We start from the raw sequence: 25001 nt of genomic DNA, 5'->3' as shown, positions 1-25001 counted from the left end.
GGAGGGAGGAAGGAAGGAAGGGGGACTTGGGTGGTGAGCCTGTAAGGAGAAAATGAGCATATAAAAGATGTCCCACAGAATAACATAGGAACCTGGTGTGCAGTATACTCCTACATCCCAGAGGCTGAGTGAGATAGGAGGAACTGTGTGATGAATTCACTACACCCTGAGCTATACAGCAAGCTCCAGGCCAGCCAAGGATACACACATGGCAAGAACCTGTAGCAAAAAAATGGCTGAGGTTAAAAGCACTCAGTGTTCTATAAGACCAGAGTTCTGCTTTCAGCACCCATACCAAGTGGTTTATATCAGACTATAACAGATCCAGGGTTTCTCTGTGTAGCCCTGGCTGTCCTGGTACTCACTCTGTAGACCAGGCTGGCCTCGAACTCAGAAATCCACCTGCCTCTGCCTCCCAAGTGCTGGGATTAAAGGCGCCACCACCGCCCGGCTGGGATTTTACTCTTTTTGGTCTCTGTGAGATGGCACATGCACATGGCCCATACTACATACAGACACAAATAAATCTTCAAATAATTTTTTTTTTTAAATGAAGACGAGACTCAAGGATTAACCACATCTTCCACAGGGGCTGAATTGGTGTTTAAAAAAAAAAAACGTTTCCAAAAAAGTAGTAGACAGAGGCCAGCAGCAAGTGACTGCTATGTAAAACTTCTGGCTTATGTATCCGGAACCCATATATAAAGCTGGATGAGGTGGCACATACTTCTGTATAGGAGTAGAGTGGAGTGTGGTGAGGTCAGGGATAGGCAGAATAACCTAGGAAGTCGCAGGCCAGTGAGTCTGGAGTATATATCACCAAGTAGCAGAAACAGGAAAATTCTGAGCACAAGGTGAAAGGGCAACTCCCAAAAGTTGTCCCATGGCTGGCCACACACACACACACACACACACAAGTACCAATATTATGTTAAAACAAAAAAGTGATGGATAGAGGCTGGAGGGACAGACAGAAAGACCCAGACAGTCCCCTAAAGAAGAGGAGTCTGATAAGCAGCAGTGTTAGAATTCTGCTCTTGCCTAGAGAACCTGCAGCAAGTCCCAAATGCACACTCCAAGTTCAAAATGCATACAGCATCCCAAATTTAGTTTACAGTCAATCACTCTGCAGCAGGAGATTTTTTTTATTTTTGTTTTTTTTTTTTTTTAGATTTTATTTATTTTTATTTTATGTACACTGTCGCTGTATTCAGACACAAGAAGAGGGCATCAAATCCCATTATAGCTGGGTGGTGGTGGTATACGCCTTTAATCCCAGCACTTGGGAGGCAGAGGCAGGCGGATTTCTGAGTTCAAGGCCAGCCTGGTCTACAGAGTGCCAGGGCTACACAGAGAAACCCTGTCTCAAAAAAAACAAAAAAACAAACAAACAAAAAAAAAAACAAAAACAAAAACAAAAAAAAAAAAACAAATCCCATTATAGATTGTTGTGAGCCACCATGTAATTGCTGGGAATTGAACTCAGTACCTCTGGGAGAGCAGCCAGTGAGTGCTCTTAACCACTGAGCCATCTCTCCAGCCCCTACAACAGGAGTTTTACATTTTTATGTGGGAGAGACAGAGAGAACAAGAGAGAAAAAAAGGAGCATATATTTGCATACATCTGAAAATGCAGATCAAATTAACCATTAGGTTTTTTCTAGCTATCAGAGACTGTATAATTTAAAGACCCAGCACTGATCATAACCTCAAAAAGTGAGTCACTCCTGTAGTGGAGTGGACACTGGAATACAGCGAATTATCAAGGCTCTTAAAGAAGATAACCCACCTTTTAATTACATTTAGGAATTGGTACTAAGAAAATTACCAACATTATTATTCTATAACATTCTTTTTATTTATTTTTTAAGATTTATTTATTTTATGCATGTGAGTACACTGTTGCTGTTTTCAGACACACCAGGAGAAGTCATCAGATCCAATTACAGATGGTTGTGAGCCACCATGTGGTTGCTGGGAATTGAACTCAGGACTTCTGGAAGAGCAGTCTTAACTACTAAGCCATCTCTCCAGCCCTCTAGAACATTCATAATGGCTACTTATGGAAGGGAAAATCATTTTAACCACAATAAAAAATAAGTAATTAACTAATAAAATACATTTGAATATATATTCATTTCCTGTTTACATTTCTTGATATGTACTTATAAACAATTTTTAAGTAATTTCAGAGATTTTTTTTCAATGATATGTAGGTATGTAAATTACAACCTTGAGCTGGGAGTATCAGTGTATGCCTTTAATTTCAGCACTTCAGGAGACAGAGGCAGGCAGATCAAGAGGCAGCCTGGTCTACAGAGCAAGTTCAAGAACAACCCGGGATCTACACAGAGAAATCTGTTCTGAAAAAAAAATTTTAAAAAAGGTTATAATTTAAATAGTCAAACTTTACAAAAAGTTATAGGCATGGGGTGGGGTGTGAGGGAAGATGAGATATATACCAAAGTATTAATTAGGCTGTGGTCAATATTCCTGGCCAGCTCCTTAGACCTCCTCCAGTTTGATCAATGACTAAACAAATGAATATTAAGTTGATTAATTTCCAGAAGAACTGAATTTATTTTAATGTTTTTCAATCTCTTCTAATGTAAAAGTGAAAACCAGTATAACAAATATAACAAGTAAAAGTGAAAATGAGTCTACTCTAAGATGGGAAACTCTAACTGACAGTTCTCACTAAGCACCACTTGCAGGGAAGTTGATATGGTCACTAACCCCGCTGGAGCATTTTACCACAGTCCCAGCATAGCAACCTTCCTGTGTCTCCGTTAATCCTCACAGTAGCTGCACAGCTGTTCCCCAGAACTGCCCTGTGTTAAAGGGTTTCCACTGGGGAACCGGCACAGGGTCTGCAGACAAAAGCTCCTCTGTGCACATCCTAGCCTCATATTCTAACACCAACACTTCTAGAGTGTAGCATTCGGAGGGGTCCCCAAGAGCCATATTGTGAGCATCACCCAGGCACACACAGCACTCGTGAAAAACAACCAAAAAACCCGGTGTGCAGACTGGCCCCAAAGCTTCTTCGCAGGGCTTTACAGGAATTACAGATTTCCTTTTCGTGTAGCTCTCAAGAGTCCTCAGAACCCGCCCCCAACCCAGTGAAGGTTCCAGGCCAGAAGAAATGCCCCAGAGGGGATGGGCACTGTTATCTACCACATTGTGATGCTCTTAAAAATACTTACTTTCATCTTAGGTCACCGTAGGCCATCCATTAAGAGTTCTAATCAGGAGGGTAATCTCCAAGTACCCCCAAGCACCATATGGAGTGTTCTGGGACACACCCGAGGTCAAGCCTGCAGCCTCACCTCCCATCCCCTATCCTGAGTTTCAGGAAAGAAGAATCCACAACTCCAATTCTAACTGTTCTCTGGTGAAGTTCCTTGAGCTCTGTGGTTTCCTGGGGCCATCTACTTTATCCTAGTATCCATTGAGGAACCTTATAGAACTCACATCCCAAATGTAGGAGAGCGTTTGATCTCGGGACTGTCTTAACCAGGTTCTGGGCAAAAGGCCCTGAGGCTGATACTTAACTCCTGCCCTTCACTCAACCACCTGTCACCTAGAACTGGTTGGAGCCAGGAAAAGCCTGTTGCTCAGGTATTTCAATCAATGGAACTTCTTAAAGGAGGGCCCACCCACCTCAGAAACTAACAAGTCCTTATCAGGTCTTTCAGAGATATCTCAGTACTGACAGAATCTTCCATCAGCCAGGAATCCCTCTTCCAAAGCCTGCAACCCACATAACAAGAAGTACGCCCAAGCAGGTTCTGAGGAATGCAGGAGACCAACGCCCAGGAGACCTTAGACAGATACCTTTCATTGATAAAGGTTGCCATTCAGAGATAGGCAGGCCTCAGCTTCCTAAGCCCTGGGGTCAAAAGCCTGCATTTCCAAGACAACTAATCTTCCTTCTTGCAACACCAAGGTTGTGAAGGAGGGAGGCTGAATATCTGGCATTTGCTAGGTACAAGTCCCTCTACATAAACCATCCCAGGAACATCTCTGCACAGTGTCCTCATTCCCAGTCCCTGAGAGGCCACCCATGAGAACAACGCTCCCTCTAAGTGTGAGTCTGCATACAAGTATGGTTGCTTCTCTTGGGTAGATTGATTCAAGCAGAACAACTCTATGCTGAACATTTAAGAACTTTCTGGTCGCTATCCAAGAAAGCAAACCTCTCACAGTCTCCTCAGTCACGTAAGAGGAAGTCCAACTCTCCACTCTTCACCACTATCAGGCTTGCTTACCACAGACGTCCTAACAACTGGAAGGAGGTGCAATAGACAGAGGAGTCAGTGTTTCTCTGTGCCTTTTTTTGACAATTTATATGCCCTTAAGAGAGAATACCGGCTTAGATCCACTAGCAACATTGGTGAAAGTTTGGGTTGGTAAATGAGCATACAAGAGCTTCTCTTTGAGTCTATTGTCATACGGAAAAGAGTAAATGAATGCAAATGTCCCTTCACTAGAGTCCCTTCTGCCCCAGCTTAAAAGGGAAAAAAAAAGTTACCTGCACCTTCTTTCTCTCCTCCACTTCACACAGGGGTGAGGACACTCTTGTCATCTTTGTCCAAATTTAACCAGTCATTTACTGGGCAAACGGTTGCCCCAAGGAGCACAGAGATGAATACATGTCAACAGCTTCCAAGGGATCAACTGTCTATTGAAGCAACAAGCCCCACAAGGTAGGATGACTTGCCCAAGGACTTCAGCAACATCTACATGTGATGCCCAAGTATCATAGTAAAACAAAACAAACCCATCTCTGGACATGCTGGAGAGAAAGGTCCCCTGTGGGCAGATAGCAGGCAGAAGCTTCAGAGCCTGTCTTAGGCTTGGAACTGTCCCTGGAAGAGTAAGGACCTGGTCTGTAATCATGATTACCCCCTGACCAGAGCCCTGCAGAGGTAATGAGCTGAAACCTGTGGCACACACACTGTCATTGCTGAGGCGGGAAGCTGTCACCAGCGAGTGACAGATTTAAATAGCAGTGCAGGGATCCATGCAGCTCAGGCCTAACACAGGCATCAAAGCAGCTGGAGGCTACAACCCCCTACTGGGGCCCTTCTGCTCCCTGAGCCCACTGGGCAGGACCCAGGATGTGAAGTGTTGTTGTCTGTGTACCAGCTGAGACCAGAATAGGCCCAACTCGGGGTGATGCCTACAGCAGCCCAGCTGAGCCCAGCTGCACCCCCAGACAGACACAGACCTCCACATGCCATGTGCTCCACTCTCAGCTTACATTTGTTGATACTAATTATCAAGCTGGCTGGGCAGCCATCTGGAGAGATAGCAAGGAAAAAAGGCACATTCCCTGGGCTCCCCTCTACTCTGGGCCTATAACTCTACCTCACCTGCTTGCTCCCCATCAAGGCATTAGAATTTGAACTGGCATGTCCCTAGATAACACACCAGCAGGTCTCAGTCAACACATAATGGGGATAGAGAGATGGCTCAGTGTTAAAAACACATGACTGTTCTTGAGAATCAACTAGGTTCAATTCCAGCACCCACAAGGGGACACTTATAACTCCCTGTAACTCCGTTATTTCTGGGCTCTGCAAGAATCTACACCCATGTGCACAGAGACACACACATATATACACATAATTTTAAAGTAATAAAGATAACTTAGCAGTTTATATACAGGGATAACATATACACATTTGTATGTGTAACAATTAGAAGAAAAGGTAGGAGTGGGCAAGTGGATTGGAGAAAAAAGAAGGGAGAAGGGAAGTAATATTTTAATTGGAAGATATCAAATCAAACAATAAATCTTTAATAACAAAAGCAATACTGATAAGGATGGTGTTGCTATACCAAAACATACCACCAGCTTATGTGAAAAGCTGAGTAAAATGGAATGGGCCAATACAACCCACCTCACTTACCTGGCATAAGAAAGCTTCCACATTGGCTTTACTGTTCACATTTTTAAATTAATTAATTTATTTATGGAGGGAGGTGGTTTACCACAATGTGTGTGTGGAGGTCAGAGATAGCTTGCAGGAACCAATTCTCTCCACCATCTGAGGCCCTGGGACAGAACTGAGGCTGCCAGGCTCGACAAAGAGCGTCTTTACCCACTGAGCCATCCTTCCAGGCCCATTACTTCCATTTCACAAAAAGGGCTCCATGACTTAAAGAAATTACAATCAAGAGTAATGGATGATAATGCTAGATCTTTCTCCTCTAAAGTAAGTATTCTCTCTCCACAGCGAGTAGCCTCAATTACCATAGAACACTTTAAATTGAATTTAAATATCTGACCCTCCCCCTTAAAAAAAAAAATCACTGGCAAACAAAGCTAATGTAAACCAAATATAATTAAGCTTAAGTGCGAGCGAGCGTGCACACACACACACACACACACACACACACACACACACACACCTGGATTTTAACTTCACTACAAGTAGTCAGCCCTTCCATGCTACCTCAGGTTGTTCCTGAGACACCAAACACTGGCTGCAGGGTCAGCTCAGTTCCCACATTAGCTGCCTACTGGGTCTTCAGATCTGCTTCTGAACTGGGGAGACGCGGTCTGGTTTCATATCTGAAACCCATGTGATGTGAGTTCAAGTGTGTTCTGGGTGTACCTTCTCCGAAACATTGTATGGGTGCTCTAAAAATGCTCAGTGAGTCCTCAGCAAGGCTCCTTTGCCAGTCTGCCATTAGCCAGCAGGCTTGTCAACAGTTTTTGGAAAATATTTGCCTCTGCTGTCAAATTCCCATCAAAGCTGGCTGACATTTAGAATAATTTTCACCACTTAAAAGCCAAACCCGTATAGACTCAGTACTTTCCCCCAAAGAACGTATTTTATGATATCAAATGATTATCTTTACTTTTAAATATAGTGACTATTTGTGTGACAAGTAAATGTTTTTCTTTCACATCTGTTTGTCTTAGGTATACTGGCATGCGTCCTACAACGCAGGTATGGAGGTCAAAGGACAGCTTATAGGAGTCCATTCTCTCCTTCCACTGTGTAGGTTCCAGGGCTTGAACTTGGGTCACCAGGCTTGGCAGAAAGCTCCTTTACCTGCTGATGCGCCATGTTGACCCTGTTCATACTGCATTTGAAGTCAGGTCTGTATAGGTAGTTCAACTGGCCTTAAGCTTTCTACCCTCTCACCTCAGCCCACAAGGGCTGGGGTTGCAGGTGTTGCTCCCAGCTTCTTTGAATTTTCAAAGCAGGCCAGGTAAAACCTTATCTGTTTTTTCAGACTGGAAAAGAAAGGGAAGCTGTCAGGCCCATCAGCTCTCTAACAATTTCAATTTAAGCCCGTTTAGTCTATCAAAACCAACTTCAGGGCTAGAGAGATGACTCAATGGGTAAGAGTGCTCACCAGGAAAGCATGGGATCTGCCATGCTTCTAACACTGTGTAAGGTGGAGGAAGAAGGATTATTGAGCTTTGTTCTAGGTTCAGTGAGAAACTGTTTCAAAGAGCAAAGAAGAGAGTAACAGAACAGGGCTCAGTGTAGCCTCTAGAAAGGCACTAAGACAGACAAGTTACCATGGTTTCTGTTCAGAATTTATATACATACTGTATCTACAAGTATTTATATACACCTACATACACGTATCTGCTCTGGCTGTTTCTTCCTGACTGGATACGAGGCTCACATCTTCCATTTACCCACCACACATCCATCAAACACTCCACCACACACTTCACTGTGATCACCACGAATCCAGGAGCTCACACCTGGTTTTACTCCCTGTAGTCTCCTCAGTGCCTGGGACAGCATCTGCCATATGCTATTCCTGACACTCCACAAACTGTCACTGGGCTGAATGAAAGAGCACTGTGGTTGGCTTCCCTCTGCAGTGAGCAAACCTGGCCTGTCCCTTGCCATGTAAAACACAACCTTTGCATATGACATGCCTGAATTAGAAAATGACTTATCCGCAATTCAAATCTAACCCTACATTGAACATGGCAATCTTAATATTAATTATAGGAGAGAATGGTCAGACTCAGCCCACCCAGGAGGACCTCCAGGGAAGGCAAAACTCTAGGGTGCCATCTGAAGACCCAGTGACCTTTTCTGTCCTTTATTATGGAGGCCCTGTTGTGATCTGAGTACTGCCAGAATTGGATGAGAAACGGCTTGGTGCTGGCTAAGACAGCCACAGGACAGAGCCCTGGCGTCCACCTCTTCTGCTGTCAGAGATCCTACTCTGCCAAGGGTTGAGAGGCCCAGCTGCTCAGATGGAAACAATACAGGAGGGGCAAGTAACCAGCTCCCATCTCCCTTCTGCCAGGAGCCTGCAGCCTCAGGCTTTGCTCTGCACCTGCATAATGCCTCCGATTAGGGTTTCAGCTAGTCAGGACCCTGGAGGAGAAATGTCTCTTGTGACCCACGTACTTCATGGGAAGCCCATGAGCCTGTTTAGAATAAAAAGAAGCTACTCAATGTTAACAGATCTATCCCAAGTCCTGAAAACCTAATTATCCACATCTAGATGCTGCATGATCATGGATGGGCTTTCAAAGGAACAATCTTCTGATTTTCCTCAGGGTTCCTATCTGCTTTCCTGCGCCTGAGGTGTGGGAGGGATCTGAAGTTTCTACTCCACAGACCAAATCTCAAAACACCTAAATCTAAAAGTTCCTGGTACCCAAAATCACGGGGTGGAGGTTGGTAGATAGTTCAGTGTCAGTGTTAGCCCAAAGGGGAGATATGGGAAGGAAGAACCCATTTGCCGCTTTGCCTAACATGGTCCTGCTTGATTCTGACTCTCCTGGTGTTACAAACACCGCCCACTCTCTCTCCAAAGTGTTTCTGTTTGGATTTTAGAGGGACAGCCAGCTTAGGCTGGGGACACACTGGGAACAACATCTGAGCCCTGGGACTGGGATTTCAGAAGGGGACAGCTACGTCGGAGCAGCTGCAAACAAGGCAGCCTGTGTGTCCCCAGAACTGGAACCAGGAAAGGGCTGCACTGGAAGCAGCGTCTCTGAAAGCTGAGGCGGCCGGCTGCCCTTTCCAGATCCCCTAGCCTTGAGTTCCAGGGGCAGCTGCTGTGAGTGTGCCCTCCCCTCCACACCAGCCCACACGAACACATGCAGGCCCACACGTCCTCAGCTCCCAGGCCCCCAGAAAGCCCCAGTCCTGGCTCAGGCACATCTTTACTGGGGGTATCAAATGACTGGGAAGCTACCTTTGATCTGACACAGAGAAAGGGCAGGCCCTGCTCCTCTCTGACAGGACCCGCCTACCAACTATCTCTGGGTTTTCTCTACAATTTTCAAAACCCTGGAGTTGGATCCAGAACAACAAGTTAAGGATTTAGAAATGGGGACCATCTCCTGTGACTCAGTGAAGATGGAGCTGCAAAAAGGTAACCCCATAGGGAGTCAAACTCCTGGGAAGGCTGGAGTAAGCCACCCTCCCCACCTCCACCTACACCTCCACCCCCTCCCAACCCCACCCCCACCCCCCCACCCTGTGCACTGGGTCCAGACAGCTTTGGTATTAAGAAAGGCTAGGATTGGGGCGGGGGTGGTGTCGGGGGATGAGTGTCCTGTAGAGAGCACAAGAGTATTCATCATGCCTGACTGCATCACACATGGCCAAAAGGTATGTCTGAATAGCATGTTATGCAGCCAACGCAGGACTGGCTCCAGGCTCCTCCACCACACCTGCAGGGTTTCATGAACCATCAGACTTTTAATATGACTCTGCATGGCTTAACTACATGGAGTTGAGACCATGACACTCTTACTGCCCCCTTTGGGCTCTCCTCTCAGTCTTCTCTAACCAGTACATCACCAACACAATCTCACCCATTTTCAGACCCTAACCCCCAACTGTGTTGATGTCTCAAACCAAGAATATTCAACTGTCAACTGGGTACCTGCAGAGCCCCACTGCGTGGAAATTCCCTAATCTAAGAGCACCACTCCAAAGCTGCCCGCTGAAACCTGCTCCTCCGTGCTGTCTACCATTCTCTGCAAATGACAGTCAGCCATGGGGATGATCAGTCATCATCCTACAACCCCTGCACTGTATGCTCAAATACCTAGTCTCTGATATAAGACCTAAAGACCCATTCCCACCCTATATTCTGTCCTTGTCACTCCCTTAGCCTCAGTCCTCATAGGAGACTAATACTCTCAAGCAGTGGGTCTAAAAGCACAAGGTTACTACCTCCTATCTGTATGGTACTTCAGTGGAGAATCCGAACTCTTCTACAGTGTTTCCTCACAGCCTCTGTTCTCCGTGGACTTTACCATGTCTCCAGTTCTGTCCTAGATGCTCCACACTCTACCTCTACTCTCAGTCTGTGCACTGCTTGACTCCTACGAACTGGCTCACAAGTCCCTAAACCAGTGGTGAGCCAGGACCACAGCCTGGTAAGTTACTGTAACACATACACAATGCCATCTGAGAATGACCACTCTGTATAGCCCTGACTGTCCAGGAACTCACTCTGTAGACCATACTGGCCTCGAACTCAGAAATCCGCCTGCCTCTGCCTCCCAAGTGCTGGGACTGAAGGCATGCGCCACCACTGCCCGGAATGACCACTCTTAAAAGTGATTCTCAAACAACTCAAACCGAACTCAGAGAGAATCTGGGAAAAGCAGTATTCAAGCATGCATCTGCACACATGTACCCATTCCTGCCATTTAAAAAATACCTCAGGCACAGAGACACAGTCACCAGTGCTCCACTGCAAGTTTCCTCTCACCAGAAGAAACATCATGGGTCACCCTCATAATTTCATCAGAATACCATAAAATGTGATTTAAAAAAAAAAAAAAAAGGTGAAAGTGTAATAAAGGGATCCTCTCAGGATGCATGATGAGCTCTCCACTAACGCCTTCCACCCAGTCAGGCGTGTCTTGAAAGTCTGCAGTGAAGCAGCTGCTGTGCTGAGGATGGAGGAACCGAGAACAGCCGACTCACAGCACCTGCCCTTGGAGAGTCCTCAGGGATTGAGGAAAGACAGACAGACACAAACCCAAAGTGAACTCAGTCAAGTCTGCCAAGCTCTTTGACAGATGGTTAATAATGTCTGAGAAAGGACCTAAAAATCTAGCCCCGCCCATGAGGCTTCAGCGACCAAGTATCTTTCTTAACAGATTTATTTTTACTTTTATTTTTTAAAGATTTATTATATTATTATACATAAGTACACGGTAGCTGTCTTCTGAAACACCAGAAGAGGGTGTCAGATCTCATTACGAGTGGTTGTGAGCCACCATGTGGTTGCTGGGATTTGAACTCAGGACCTTTGGAAGAGCAGTCAATGCTCTTACCCACTGAGCCATCTCACCAGCCCGATTTATTTTTATTTTATGAGTATCTGGGAGTACCTCCGTGTGTCTGTGTGTGTGCGTGTGTGCACACACCTGCTACTGTAGATGCCAAGAGTCAGATCCCCCAGGAACCAGAACCACAGGCAGTTATGAGCTAACATGTGGGTGCTGGGAACCTTGGTCCTCTGCACAAGTAGCCAGGGTTATTAACTGCTCAGCCACCTCCAGCCCTAGATGGGGTATTTATTTTTATAAGGCCTTGAAAGTCCAGTAGGAGTTTAGCAAGAAGAGAGCAGGATCAAGGGTGTCCCCACATCTAGAAAAATTCACTCTCCCTCTTACACTGTTACACGGAGCCAAACTACCAGAGCAGGTAGTTGTGTGACAGTAGACTCCTGGGACAGCAAAGAGATCAAAACACTGACTCTAGACCTAAACTGTGCTTTGTGACTTGGCAGGAACAATAGCCAGCTATATAATCCTAGGCAAGTTGTTAAGACTCTTCTGAACTGTGCTAATGTGTAAGGCGAAACTACTTTAGATATATGAATATCCTCATCCGGACATCACCATCCCCTCAATCTCTTCTCAGAAAAAAATAAGACAAAACCAGTGAGTTCTCCTAAGAAAGTCACATGTTATATGTATTATGAAATGATGGTGGCAGCCATTTGTAAAGATCCAGAGGCTTAAATGTTAGGTATTAGAATAGTACCTGACATACTGCACACATAATAGTAATAATTAGTATTATTATTACCACTACTATGATTCCTTGTCACCACAGCTGCTCCATTCAGGTCAGGCCTTAATGGCATACATTTCTTCACTCTTTTTTCAAGGCTGACCTCGAACTCAGGTCTGCTTGCCTCTGCCTCTGAAGCACCATCGCACCAGACCATAGTCAAACACCTTTCAAAAGGCTCGCCACTATGCCAGTGTTCAAGAAGTCTCTGTGGTTAGAAACGCCCATGGTACTATCACAGGGCATACAGCCACTGAGAATGCTGCTCAAACACACAGTTTACAACCCCAGTAGCCTAAGTCATGTGACAGCATCTTCACAGTCAACATCCATCTCCACTGTAAGTTGTGTGTTGCTGTAAGACAAAACACAAGCACACATCCTAGTGAGGAATTTGCAAACTGAATAAACATACAACCTGATACCTAACACTGGGCATGCTGCCTCCCCATACCTTTTTCACAACGGCTGCTTTAGAGGTATGCAGGATATCACCATGCCCCAGACCTTACTCAGGAAAGTGGTTATAAAGAGCTAGCTCTCCTAAAACTGCCATGGAAGCACCTGTGCTTGGAATAGAACCATTCATCTGGGGACAACTGCCAGAGCTATCTCAACACTGCAGTGAGCAACTCAGGTGATAAATAGGGCAGGCAGAAGCAAGTCACAGGGAAAACTCAACCTATAAACAGAATAAATGTCACCCAGCACTGGGCTCACCAATAACACATCCTCCAGAGAATCTTCTTCTTTAGGTTGTCTAAGGGTTTCTGTGATGCTTGCAAAAAGAACAATGGTTTGCACAAGATTTTCAGGTAATGGCGAAAGAAAGAAAGAAAGAAAGAAAGAAAGAAAGAAAGAAAGAAAGAAAGAAAGAAAGAAAGAAAGAAGGAAAGAAAGAAGGAAAGAAAGAGAGAGAGAGAAAGGGAGAAAGGGAGAAAGGGAGAAAGAGAGAAGGAGGAAGAAGAAGGGAGGGAAGAAGGGAGGGAGGGAGGGAGGGAGGGAGGGAAAGATGCTGTTCTCTCCCCCCTCTTCTCCTTTTGAGACAAGATCTCACTGTGTAGCTCTCACTATCCTAAGACTAACTAGGTAGACAAGGCTGGCCTGGAACTCAAAGATGAACCTGCCTCTGCCCCCAAGGGCTAAGACTGCACCTAAAGACGTATACCTACTCCTGCCAAATGTTTATTTTCAATAAATCTAAAGGCCCAGGCTTCATGGCCACACCTTTCAGCGTGTTTTCTAGAAGGCCAAGGAGAGGAATGTCACTGAGACAGGGAGAGAAGCTGAAGAAACAACATCTGGACGGGCTTCAAAGTACAGATTTGACTTTGTTATTGGCCTGAAATGGCAGTGTTTAGGAAAGGGAAGGAGGCAAGATAGACTCCGAACAGAAGCATCGGGTCAATGAAACCCATCTGCAATGAACTATAATCTAATGAGTGATTAGAGTCAAGTGAGACTTTGCAACACGCCATAAAGTCCCTGGAGCATTTTCAAACACTAAATGCACCAACTGTGCCCAAAGGCAGGGCAAGCAGAAGATCACTTGCCAGGACTCTGTTACAAAGAATAGCATGTCATCAGAAAAACTACTGGCATTTTTAAAAAAACAGACACTCCCCCAAACACCCACAGAATAAACCAGGTCTACTCTCAAGTACAGGCTGAACGATGGAGGAAATCCTAGCTCGGCAGAGATCCAACTCACTCTGAAGGCACCCAGCCCCCGAGCATCTGAAGAATAGATGTGAATGTTCCCCAAGCCACTCACCCCAGCACTGTACCATAACTAGGGATATGGCTGACTGTTGGTCTGGACAGCTAACTGACAGGCCAAGTGGCTGGGCACCTGTTTAACTCTGCACTCGTGCTAAGAACACAATGCACAGACCCTGTGAGGCCCCTGTGCCCAAGCTCGGCAGCCCAGCCACCCCAAGGGAGAGAAGAGATACTCATTAATCCCATCCTCCCACCCTGGGACCCTGCTGTGTCTTCCATGGCTCCCTTTCTACCAGTGCTGTCCTTCACAATTGTCTTTAATGACACCTTGCCATGGTGCACCCAGGCACCACGGTTCCCTTTCTATCTGTGCTGTCCTTCACAACTGTCTTTAATGATAGTTCCTACTTGGAGGAAAAAAATAAACTTGATATAATTATCTCTTTTCCTCTAATTCCAAAAGTACCATATGTTCACTATTTTTAAAACCCCACTAATAGCAAATCCTCTCTCTACTAGAAAGGAGCACTGCAGTTCCATTCTCCTTAGCAGCCACTGTGAGTGGTTGTAAATGACTCCAGACTGTTTTGTGATACCACCCACGCGACGCATTTATAATACTTCAAACTTACTAAGTTGAATGATATCAAAGACAGAACCTTCACTTAGTAATCAACAAAGCATCACAAGGATTATGTATAAATGGTAATTTACACTCACTGACAGATTTCAGTGTCAATGGAATGGTGCAAAAAGATAAACTAGACCACACACTCTCAGGTGAAATGCAAGCCATCGCTGTGCAAGGACCTGGGGCTTTAGAAGGGTTGTCAGAGAAGGGCTACATGGCTGACAGCACGTACCCTCTTTCTTCCTCTGAGGCTGCAGAACCTCCTGCCCGATACATACCGGGCTCCTTCTCCTCTGCCCAAAAACAGGCTCCCAGCAGTTCCTCCCATCACACAAAGACCCATAAAGTCTGCTCTCTACAAGATCCACTCAGGAGAGCTCAGACCAATCTCTCCTTAACAGAGCCAAGCCTCCTGACAGACCCTAGCCCAGTTCTTCTGGGAACATGTTCTCACATACGACTGCACTCTCCCCAGACATTGCTGAGAAGTAGGGAGGGAAATCCTGGCTTTCCTGTCTCTATTCTTCTGATGACAACTGGCCCAAGGAGACCTCATACATTCTTATGGTTTGGCATAAGACAAAAAGGAAACATGTCTACTGACCCTGAAGTCCCTTCTGCCACTTGATGTGTAATGGGTCTATGCTATCGAAACCTACCAAGTTCTACTCATAGCCAAGGGGCCACCTAAAGTCCACAGGAAGGGCTACTCAGGGAGTAGATTCACAAGTACGCACTGTACTTCTTCCAGAAGGAAGCAGTTAGCCACACCAAGCCAACACAGACCATTGATGGATGGCCCCGGATGCTTTCTTCCTTGTCTCTATGGCTATAACCTACAATCACATTTCTTAGCTATACCACCAGTAGCGTGGCCATACCAGTGAACTCAGAATCTCCCTGTCTACTCGGGAGCCTGCAATCCTGACCATACCCAACAGGCCTCTAACAGTCTCCACCTGTCATGACTGGCCTCTCCAGTTTCCCCACTACCACACACACTAACTCCCACCCTGGTGTAAGGCTATTGGTAGACCCAAGATGCAATCACACTAATGGCCTCTCTCCTTGCCTTATTACGCAGAATTTAATTCAAAACAGATTGCACAATGTGGTTTGAAACATGACCCTTCCAGAGTAACAGAACAGAGAAACTCTTGGCTAGGCACTGAGCATGACAGGCAGAAAGCAAAGCTTGCCCCACAGACAGTGTGAAAATTAAGCTTCTACTTTTTTGTTAAAAGTTTTACCCAACTGAGCATGGTGGCACACATATCGAGTCTCAGTACTTAGGAGGCAGAGGCAAAGAATCAGGAGTTCAAGGCCAGCCTCAGGACAGATCCTGTCTCAAAAGAACACCCCACTCAAGTTTCACTCCCCTGGAAGTTCTTATTTGGTTGGTTTGGTGTCTACCCCTCCCACCCCAATGTAAAAGAGACAGCCACAAAGCTACAATAGGGAGAAAATACTTGTAGCCATGAGTCCCACAAAGCCCTGTCTCTAGAAGATTCTCCAAATGTCCAGTTATAAGATAGAAAAAAAAACACCTGAAGTGATGTCAGCACCCAGGAGCATTCATAACCAAATGAGCACAGGAAAAGGCAACCAACTTTAGTGGTCACTAAGGAAATGCAAATTAGGAACACTGGAGCTCCTGGCCCACATGGTTTACAAAGGAGAAGATAAACAGTAGAGCCAGGACACACCTTTAACCCCACACACTTTTAATCTCATCACTTGTGAGCAGGCAGAGATAAATGAACCTGAGTCCTGGGTTCTGGTCTAGACAGTGAGTTCCAGGACAACCGGGGCTACACAGAGAACCCTGGTCTTAAAATCAAAGATACAGGACAAAATGGTAGTGAGGGATACACAGAATATAGATGAGAACATGCAACAGTGCAGCCATCCCCAAAACAAATGTTCACAGAGGAGGGGAGGTGGTAAAAGGCTAGTCAACTGAGATGCTAACCATTTGAACCAAAGACGGAGAGATGGCTGAGAATGCTGCTGTGTAAGCATGAGGACCTGAGTTCAAACCCAGCACCCATGTGAAAATTAAGGCATAGCAGCATACACACCTATTGACTGCGATGCAAGGGACAGAGATAAGAAGATCCTTAGGGCTTTTTATAAGGCTAGATCTCGGTTCATCAAGGGGACACTGTCACAAGGGGATAAAGCAAAGAGCAATTTAAAAAAAAAAAGAATGGCTGATGCTACCTGGCTTTCAAATGTGTGTACATAAGTACACACATTCATATGTATATGCGTATCACACCATTTACACAAACACACAAAGATTAAATGATGTATAGTTCACATATACCAGGGGATGCTTCTTAATGATAAAAGGACATAAACCATTGATCTGAACATACAAGTGGATTATCTTCAGTAAATGACTAAATAGGTTCAGTAGAAAAATACTACTGTCAAAAGACAATACACAGCACATGTCTAATTCCACTAATAAAAAAAGTTAAAATGGTAACATCTAAGAAATGGAGGGCAGATCAGGGGTTGCCAGAAGAGAGAGATGGTAAGGAAAGGGCAGGACAGAGCATAGCATATGTTCAGTAAGCGGCAAGCCAGGGACCCTTGTAGTGTTGGAACTACTCTGTACTCTGGATGACAGAACAGGAAGACACTGTATACAACCTAACAAGCCTGCATGCGCATGCATATGTGTGTGCATGCACATATATATTCACTCATATGTGCTTACATGCACTCACTGCTGGGAAAATCTGAATAAGCTCAATGGGTCCTACTGATGTAACATCCTGGCTGTGCTATCACAATTGTACAAAATCTAACCACTGGGGGAAATGGGCAAAATGCACACAAAGGAACCCGTTGTGTATTATTTCTTACAATTGCATGTGAATCTATAATTATCTCAATAAAATTTTCAATAAAGAAAGTTCTAGCCTCCAACTCCCCTTGGGCCTTTCATGGTTCAGCCAACAATTATGCTTACCCTGTCTGTCTAGATCCTATTCTCCTACAGCTATAATAGGCCTGCTCCGCTTTTCCACAGTCTATGGGCCAGCTTAGCCATGTGGCCTTAATCACTGTCAGCCCTCAAGTCCTTTCCTCCATTGTGCCTGGAAACAGAAGCAGCCTACCCTCTAAAGTCCCTTCTGGCTTTTGCTCCATCAAAAATGCCATTAATTCACAAACTCCTCTCCCCAGCTCACCATGTGGCCAAACCTGTTCCTGCCCTAAAAGGTAAGTCTTCCCTTAACATGATAACCACCTAAGGTATCTGGTCTCTTTCCATCTGTGGTCAAAGATTCCCTACCTCACAGTACTTCAGAGCCTGGCCATGGTCACATGTCTGGTGGGTAGAGAGCAGACTGAATGGAGAAGTCAACTCCATTAGAAACATGAGGGCAGGAGCCACTATGTTCCTCTGGCTCTCTTACCAACTTGCAAGACTAAACTGTTGTTCAGCCCTGTAGTTCTCAAACCTCAATGAGCACCTAACACACCCAAGTGCTCAGAGTGCAAGGACAGAGGCACTTGTCCTGTCCCACCCCTTCCCCTCTCAGCTCCTCAAGTTTCTGCTCCTGATAATCAGATAGAGGAACCATGGACCTATTCCTTTGTTTCTTAAAAGGGGGACAATCTTGGAACTGGGGTGTGGCTCGGCAGAGTACTTGTACAGCACAAGGCCTAGGTTCAACTCTAGCATTGGACACTGGGCATATCCAGTCATGTAATCCTAGCACTAGAGAAGTAAAGGCAGGGGGAACAGAAGTTTAAGGTCATGCTCCTGGGCTACATATTAAGTTCAGGCCATATAAGACCCTATCAGAAAGACAGAAAAGAAAACTGGGAAGGAGGGGACCCATAGGAAACAATCTGTCTTCTTTCCCCACAACTCTAGATATTTTATTTAAAACCTATGCCAGGAGCCTGTAAGAGAATTCAGCAGGTAAAGGTGTATGTCCTTCCAAGCCTGACAGCCAGAGCTGGACCCACATGGTGGAAGGGAAGAACTGAGGGCCACAAGTTAAACTGACTTCTATACATGTGTGTATAATACAATACATATGTAACAATGTTTAATCCACACCAGTTTGGGCCTTGCTAAACGGCTAACCTGACAGCACAAGCAGCTGCCACCACTGCTCCAATATGAGGGTGTACCTCTCCGAAGCAGGACTCCTAGCCTGAGTACCCAACTCCCTGTGCAGGGCAAGCCCCACTGACAGATACCTAGGACAACCACATGATGCAAGGCACCTCCTTCCTGCCCTCTCCCAAACCTGCCTCTCCTGTCTCCACTCCCCATCTCATTTCACAGTCCACCTACCTCCCCATCACCCAGAAGGACAACCCCAGCATAAATCTATTCTTTCACAAGTCACTTCCAGTCAGCCAGTCCTACATAGGGTTCCATCTTGGAAACACAAACCATCCCCATGCCATACTCCAGCATCAGCACCAATGCCAGTGGAAGACTGTAAGAGCCACTGAACTCATCTTTGCCTGCAGAGTTGGTGTTGTAACACACGGATTGAGCCATGTTACCTTTCCTGAAACACTGCAGAGTTTTTAACTCAGAATGAGCACCAGACATCTTGGTATGGTGTCTGTGCCCTCCGCCATACAGTACCAAGCTACATGGCTGTGTTTATAGCAGGTGCCCAGGTGGCACGCTCATTTTCCTGCTAAGAATCATGCTGTTTCATGGTATGGAGCCCACTCCTTCATCCCACCATTCTCAATTAAAGCTCCACAAGTCATGTGAAGTGCCATGTCTATGTTCCTGCCAACATCTACGGCTGAACAAGGCTAATTTGTGTGAAGTCATCAGCTCAACCCTACAAATATGCCGTCACCATCTTTGGCCAGAAGAGGTCTATAATCCAAAGAAAACCATTAAGTGGCTCTTTCCCCAAAATTCAAAGTTAGAACAGGTAATTGCCTGTCTCTCATTCTCACTTGCTCATTCACCTACTCTCAAATATACAGAAATTCCCGTTCATTTTCTCTCCCTCCCTCCCCACCACCTCCCCTCCACACTAACCAGTGTATCTCTAGAACAAAATATACTTTCACTGCACGCTTAGTTGTAACTGACTTAGCCTGGTTGGAAAAGTCTATTTCACAGCTTCTTTACTGTGTGACCTTGAAAAAAATAACTTGACCTTGCTAGTGACCTCAAGTGTCCTCAGATGCAAAATGGAGATTCCTAGAGTCCGTTTGCCATTGGATTGTTAAGAGGACTAAGCAAGACAAGGCCATTCTAAGGCAATTCAAACAGGCTATCCATCTTCCTTACTCCCTATATGTTTCCCCTCTCATGGTCAGAGCACACTGCAGTCTTCAGTGACATCCTCATTTGAGTCTTCTGAATCCTGGTTGTCCATTGTCACACCAAAGACATTAAGAGGTAGAAGAAGTTGAGAATAACTTAGCATTTTTTTTCCTTTTCCTCCCTCATCACCCATTCCTAAGCCACACACCTTGGGAATACATTTCTGCATGCCTGCTCCCACCCCCTCCCCATTATTTCCCAATCGAAATACTGATGACACCAGCAAGTCTCACAGGAATCAAGCTGGGTCAAAATCCCCTATTATTCATCTAGAACTCACCCTGGCTCCCTCCCCTTGTGTCCCTACTCAAGTCAGAATTCCTTCCTAATACTTCGATGAAGAATTGCCAACACTAGCTGCCAAAAAAACAAAAACAAAAAAACAAAAAACCCAGGGCTCCTCTGCCCTCATATATGCAACAAAATAAGCAAATGCTTTTCTCTTCTCTTCCCCTTTCCCAGCATTTTCTTCCCATGGAAGAAGTTCTCAGAACACAAGCACCAAGCATTGAAGATGTGTCTGACCCTACAACAAAGCCTGCAAGAAACACAGAGTCCCAGTTTCCTGCTTGTTCCAGGTTAAAGCTCTGTGTTTTAAGCCTAACCAATCAGCTTGAAACAATAGGTCAAAAAGAAGATCAACTCAGGCCTCGAGAGACACTTTTCTAAGGACCAGTGACTGGTTCACTAGAGCCATTTATATACAAAGGACTCTGGGAGCTCCACAGACTCAGCCTTCCTCCTCATTCCAAAAATGAACCATAAGAGTCATTTTCCTGTAGAAGCATAGACAGTCCTGTTTCTCCTTAAATGATTTTCAGGGCTGGGCAGTACCTGGGGACTAACAGCATCCTCCTCCTACCACCAAGCTGTGTGAATGGCACATAGTTGTGTGCCTTCTCCTGCTGCTGCCCTGACTCACTAAGCAAGTACCCTCCTCTTGAAAACCAGGCAAGCAGGCAATCCCATAGCATGTGCATGACTGGCAAGGCATAGATCAGCAGTGGGGTAGAGGCACACATACATCTCCCTGTCCTCCTGAACTAGCTTGCTCTCTAGGACTGACTAGTAGTAGGTCTAGCATCCCAACAAGAAACAATCCCTCCTTCCCCCCTTCCCCGCCAATAGATCACTTAACAGAATCCTTGTCTTGAATGTAGGAGATCCTGGGTTCAATGCCCAGCACAACAGGAAAAATAACCAAACATAAAACACAACTAGAGGTGGGGGGTACCCTGCTTTCGACGCAGCTATTCTCAAGAAGAAGGGTACAGGCATCTACCCACAGGAGAAAGTCATTGCCTACCAATGGCTGTGCCCAGTCAGCCTGCAGCGACCTAGGACATTAGAACCTTCCAGACATCTTCCTGGCCAGCAGTAGGGCCAGCCTTGTGATCTGGACCCTCCCTGCTGTGTTCTTTTCCTGCCAGCAGCAGGCCAGGTGTCCTGGACTTTGGTAGCCAAGAACAGGCTTCAAAAGGCTAAGTGGAAGGTGACCATCTTCAAAGCGTCCTCAGACTTCCCAGAAATCTCTGGCACCCAGCCCTGACCTCAGGTCAGTGGCCAGCAAGTGAACTTGTGACAGCTCCATGAGGGCAGGGACACGACTGTGTCTGTCTGGTCCCCAGCCCTCCTCCTGGCAACCCCAAGCATGAGGCTGGCATACAGCTGGCCCTCAAGAGTGATCTGCTGGGTTGATGTGCAATCGTCTCTACCAAGGAAGGACAGAAAGCACAGTAGGGGTGGCCCAGGCTTCGGAGCTAAACAGACCTGGACCTTCACCTTCCAGCCATCTTATCCTCAGACTATGCTGTCCCTTTCACCCAACCCCTTCACCACAGCACTTCAGAGAGCTCTCAGGAATGTCATCTGCAAATAACATACAGAGCCTTTAGTCAGCAAAGGCAGAAACTTGTGCTTTATCTTCACTTCACAAACACTTATTTAGCACCCAACTATATGCAAAAGATGCTGTTCAAGCACAGTAGACAACCTCACATCACCATGGCTTCAGTTAATTTTTGTGTCAATCCTCTGAAGTTGGGTCTATTTAGCACCCTCCTTCGCAGCTTCAGGCTTTGAAACACAAGAATACCAAGGCAACTTGCCCAAAGCCTGAGCCCTAAAAGAGCTGGGCCAGGATTCATATTAATTACACAGTCTAAACTGCTAAGTGCTGCACCTGTCTGCCTCTAGGGCAGACAATCACTGCAAACTGGTTTCTGTCCCAACCCTTGAAGGATTCCAAGGACATGTGACCACACTGCCAGACTATGTCTTCAGTTACAGAGGGAACAGACACAGGTATTCCCATGGATCACAGTTTGGGGTTTTTTGGGTTGTTTGTTTGTTAGTTTGTTTGTTTGTTTTCTGGGAGGTAGGGTCTTGCTTTCAACTGTGGTATACTCCCCTAAAATCCAATTTCAGAGAAGCATATTCACTAAAAACTTCCCTCCCACCTCATTCTCCCTCTCTACCTCCCAGAAAAAGAAACACACAGCTATGCACAAATGGGCTAAGAAATGAAAGAGAACAGAGGGAGACAGAGGAAGGCCTGTGTGCCTTAAGAGCAGAGTCAGAGGCAGCAGCCGCGAGCAAGCGCTGTATATCAGGTAGCACAGGAGATGTCTAGGCATACAGAGGCAGGCAGGCAGCTACATAGCCTCAGTTGCCTGACGTCCAAGGTAACAGAAAATTAAACCATTTCTCTTCCAAGGAACAAAAGCTTATCATAAGGAACTCTCTGTTTACGCTCCTGCCAACCATGATGGAAATCTCATTACCAAAATAAATCACTCGACCTTGCCTCTTCCAGTGTTTCAGGACCAGTGACAACCCAGAGAACTCTGTAAACAATCAAAAATGGAGGAATGAAATCCTCAAGGAACACATACCAGGTGTTTCACTTGGATATGACTTTGACTGACTTCACAGTGCATTCATTTTCAAAGGTCTTAGAGAAAAAGGATGCTCTCGGGGACTGCTGACTCCTGGTCTAGCTATGTTTGGATTCGTGTATGTGATAGCAAAAGCTTGATCACAAAGGGTGACCCTGGCCTTACACTAGCTCACATGACTCTGTCCCCCAGCTGGCTGAGGTAGCACTGAGGAATCAACGTTCTCTGATCTCAGTCCCTGACAAGGTTAAAGCAGATCCCCTAAAGGGAGGTCCAGTCTCCAACTCCACTAGCCCAGGAACTACCACACTTCCCTCCAAGAGAGCGTAAGGCATTCTATCATATGCCACAAAGACAGGGAGCCAAGGGGAGTGCTTCCTCCCAAGAGAGACGGAGATATTGCAAGGCCAGTGCAGAAAACCCATCTCTCCCTTCCTGATCAGGGAACAAAATCCTACAGGTTGTGTACTCTCTTGTCCTGTGAAAGCCTGCAACCGACTAGACCCTTCCTCCTTAGTGAATTGTGATTCCTGAGGCTGCCTGCTCAAAAAAAAAAAAAAAAGCGGTTGCCTCATTTTAAACCTGGCTGGCCACCAACACAGACAGTAATTGAATAGTGTTGACTTAAGGAAAAAGACACCCATACTCAAAAACAGATACAACTGGGAAGTACTGGGAACTAATTTCCCCTGGTCCTAGAGACATGTCCCACAGCCAACACCAAACTTACCAATCACCCTGCTGAATTCTCATACCACAAAACCACAATATCCAATATGGCAAGTCCCCAAGGACCTGTTGTCATCATTTATTTGACCATAGTTCCCAGGAGCCCAAAACTACACTAACACCAAGCACAAATGTGATCAGGTTAATTGTTGATAGAATAACTCCAATCTGAAGCATCCATGGATTCAGTTCTCGGCTAGAGATCTTAAAAATCATTTTCACATAAAAAGTTTAGATTTGAGTTATAGGCAAAGTAGGCAACTATTCACAAAGGAAAATCTCAATGGAGAGGAAAAAAAACCGTTTTCAGAAGCATGATCTCACTAGATAGCTTAGGCTGGCTCTAACTCCCACTCTCCTCCTGCCTTAGCCCTCCTGAGTGTTGTTGGATTATAGGTGTATACTACCAAATGTCTTACGTCATTAATTTAGATTAAAACAACTTCTGAGCAAACAAGTGGGAATTTCACAATGCAACGCCCCAAAGCTACACCCCAAACGCTTCACCACACGAAACAAAGTCATCTTCAAAGGAAAGCTGAGGAAGGAGAAGTCAGGGAAGAAAGGACACAGGACACCTGAGGCCTACCAACTGCCCACCCGCAGCAGCTGAGCAGTTTCGGCCTGACTTCACTACCCTAGATAAAAAGAGGATTCTCTGGCTAGAGCAGAACTCACAAGAGCATAAAACAAATGCCACAAGTTTGGGTTCTCACTCCCGGGTGCATGACAGGCTGAGAGGCTCAGTGCCACAGAAAGCAAAAGTGTCTTTGTTTCCATTACATCATCCGTGGTGAAGGGGGAGGGCAGGCGGGGCACAGCTGGTGGCAGCTGTGCTACCATCTGCTCTCCCCTCAGAAGCCTTTGCTGGTCTGAACACAGCCTCCTTGGGCTCCTGACAGAGACACGCAGGGTTAAAGGTACAACACCCTATTACAGAAATAGTGGGAATTACTGAGAAATAAATCACTCCTCCATTGAGTAAAGAGCCTCGGGTAGTGGATGAGCCGGTGTTCTTGGAATTTATGCTGGCTGCATCTCTTTAGACTTGGTGACAACACAAACTCTGTCAACTCAATTAGACAAGCACTATGTACAAGCAACCACCTGCCATCTGCTTCCCTTGAAGGTAGATAGCCAAAAAAAAAAAAAAAAAAAAAAAAAAAAAAAAAAAAAAGGCAGGTCTGCAGCTGGGAGCATTCTGGAAAGGAAGAGAGAATCAATCCCCCAACCCTATGGAGGGAAGCTTCACACCAGCGAGGGCGCGGACACACTCTGCTGGCATCCAGAGCCATTTGGAATGCTGGGCTTGCCTTCTTCACCTCGGGCAGCTTCCATCAGAAGCTACTCAGAGGAAGGGGAAGCTGGTAGCTGGGCACATGCATTTGGGGTTTGGGGGAAAGACAGATGGGACAGGACAGGACACACAACAACATCTCAACTAGCCATTCAGCTGCAAGTCGGAAGCAAGAATGGAAACAGGCCAATCAAGCCTGTGTGTGTTTTATCTGGCCAGTACAGGGTTGTTCCTGTAGTGGGGGATTTCAGTATTTTTAGAGGGACGTAATGTTGAGACAGGGTCTCATGAAGTCCAGGCTGGCCAAAATTCTCCATGTCATGGAGGAAGACCTTGAACTTCTGGT

General features: G+C 45.8%; 1 protein-coding gene and 1 long non-coding RNA gene across 15 annotated transcripts in view; both read right to left on the bottom strand.

The window, feature by feature from the left end:
* Tead1 (TEA domain transcription factor 1) overlaps positions 1–25001 on the bottom strand; it is a 228578-nt gene that overhangs the window by 124074 nt on the left and 79503 nt on the right. The gene's annotated exons all lie outside the window — the stretch shown is intronic.
* On the bottom strand, positions 2214–9361 carry LOC116102814. Its single transcript, XR_004123292.1, has 2 exons — positions 3207–9361; positions 2214–2363 (listed from the first exon to the last, which is right to left on the bottom strand). It is a non-coding gene; the product is annotated as an uncharacterized LOC116102814 (long non-coding RNA).

This window comes from Mastomys coucha, unplaced genomic scaffold (assembly GCF_008632895.1).
Source record: "Mastomys coucha isolate ucsf_1 unplaced genomic scaffold, UCSF_Mcou_1 pScaffold21, whole genome shotgun sequence".
NCBI lineage: Eukaryota > Metazoa > Chordata > Mammalia > Rodentia > Muridae > Mastomys > Mastomys coucha.
The sequence above is the reverse complement of the archived record's forward strand: the minus strand, read 5'-3'. Positions and strand labels throughout refer to the sequence as shown.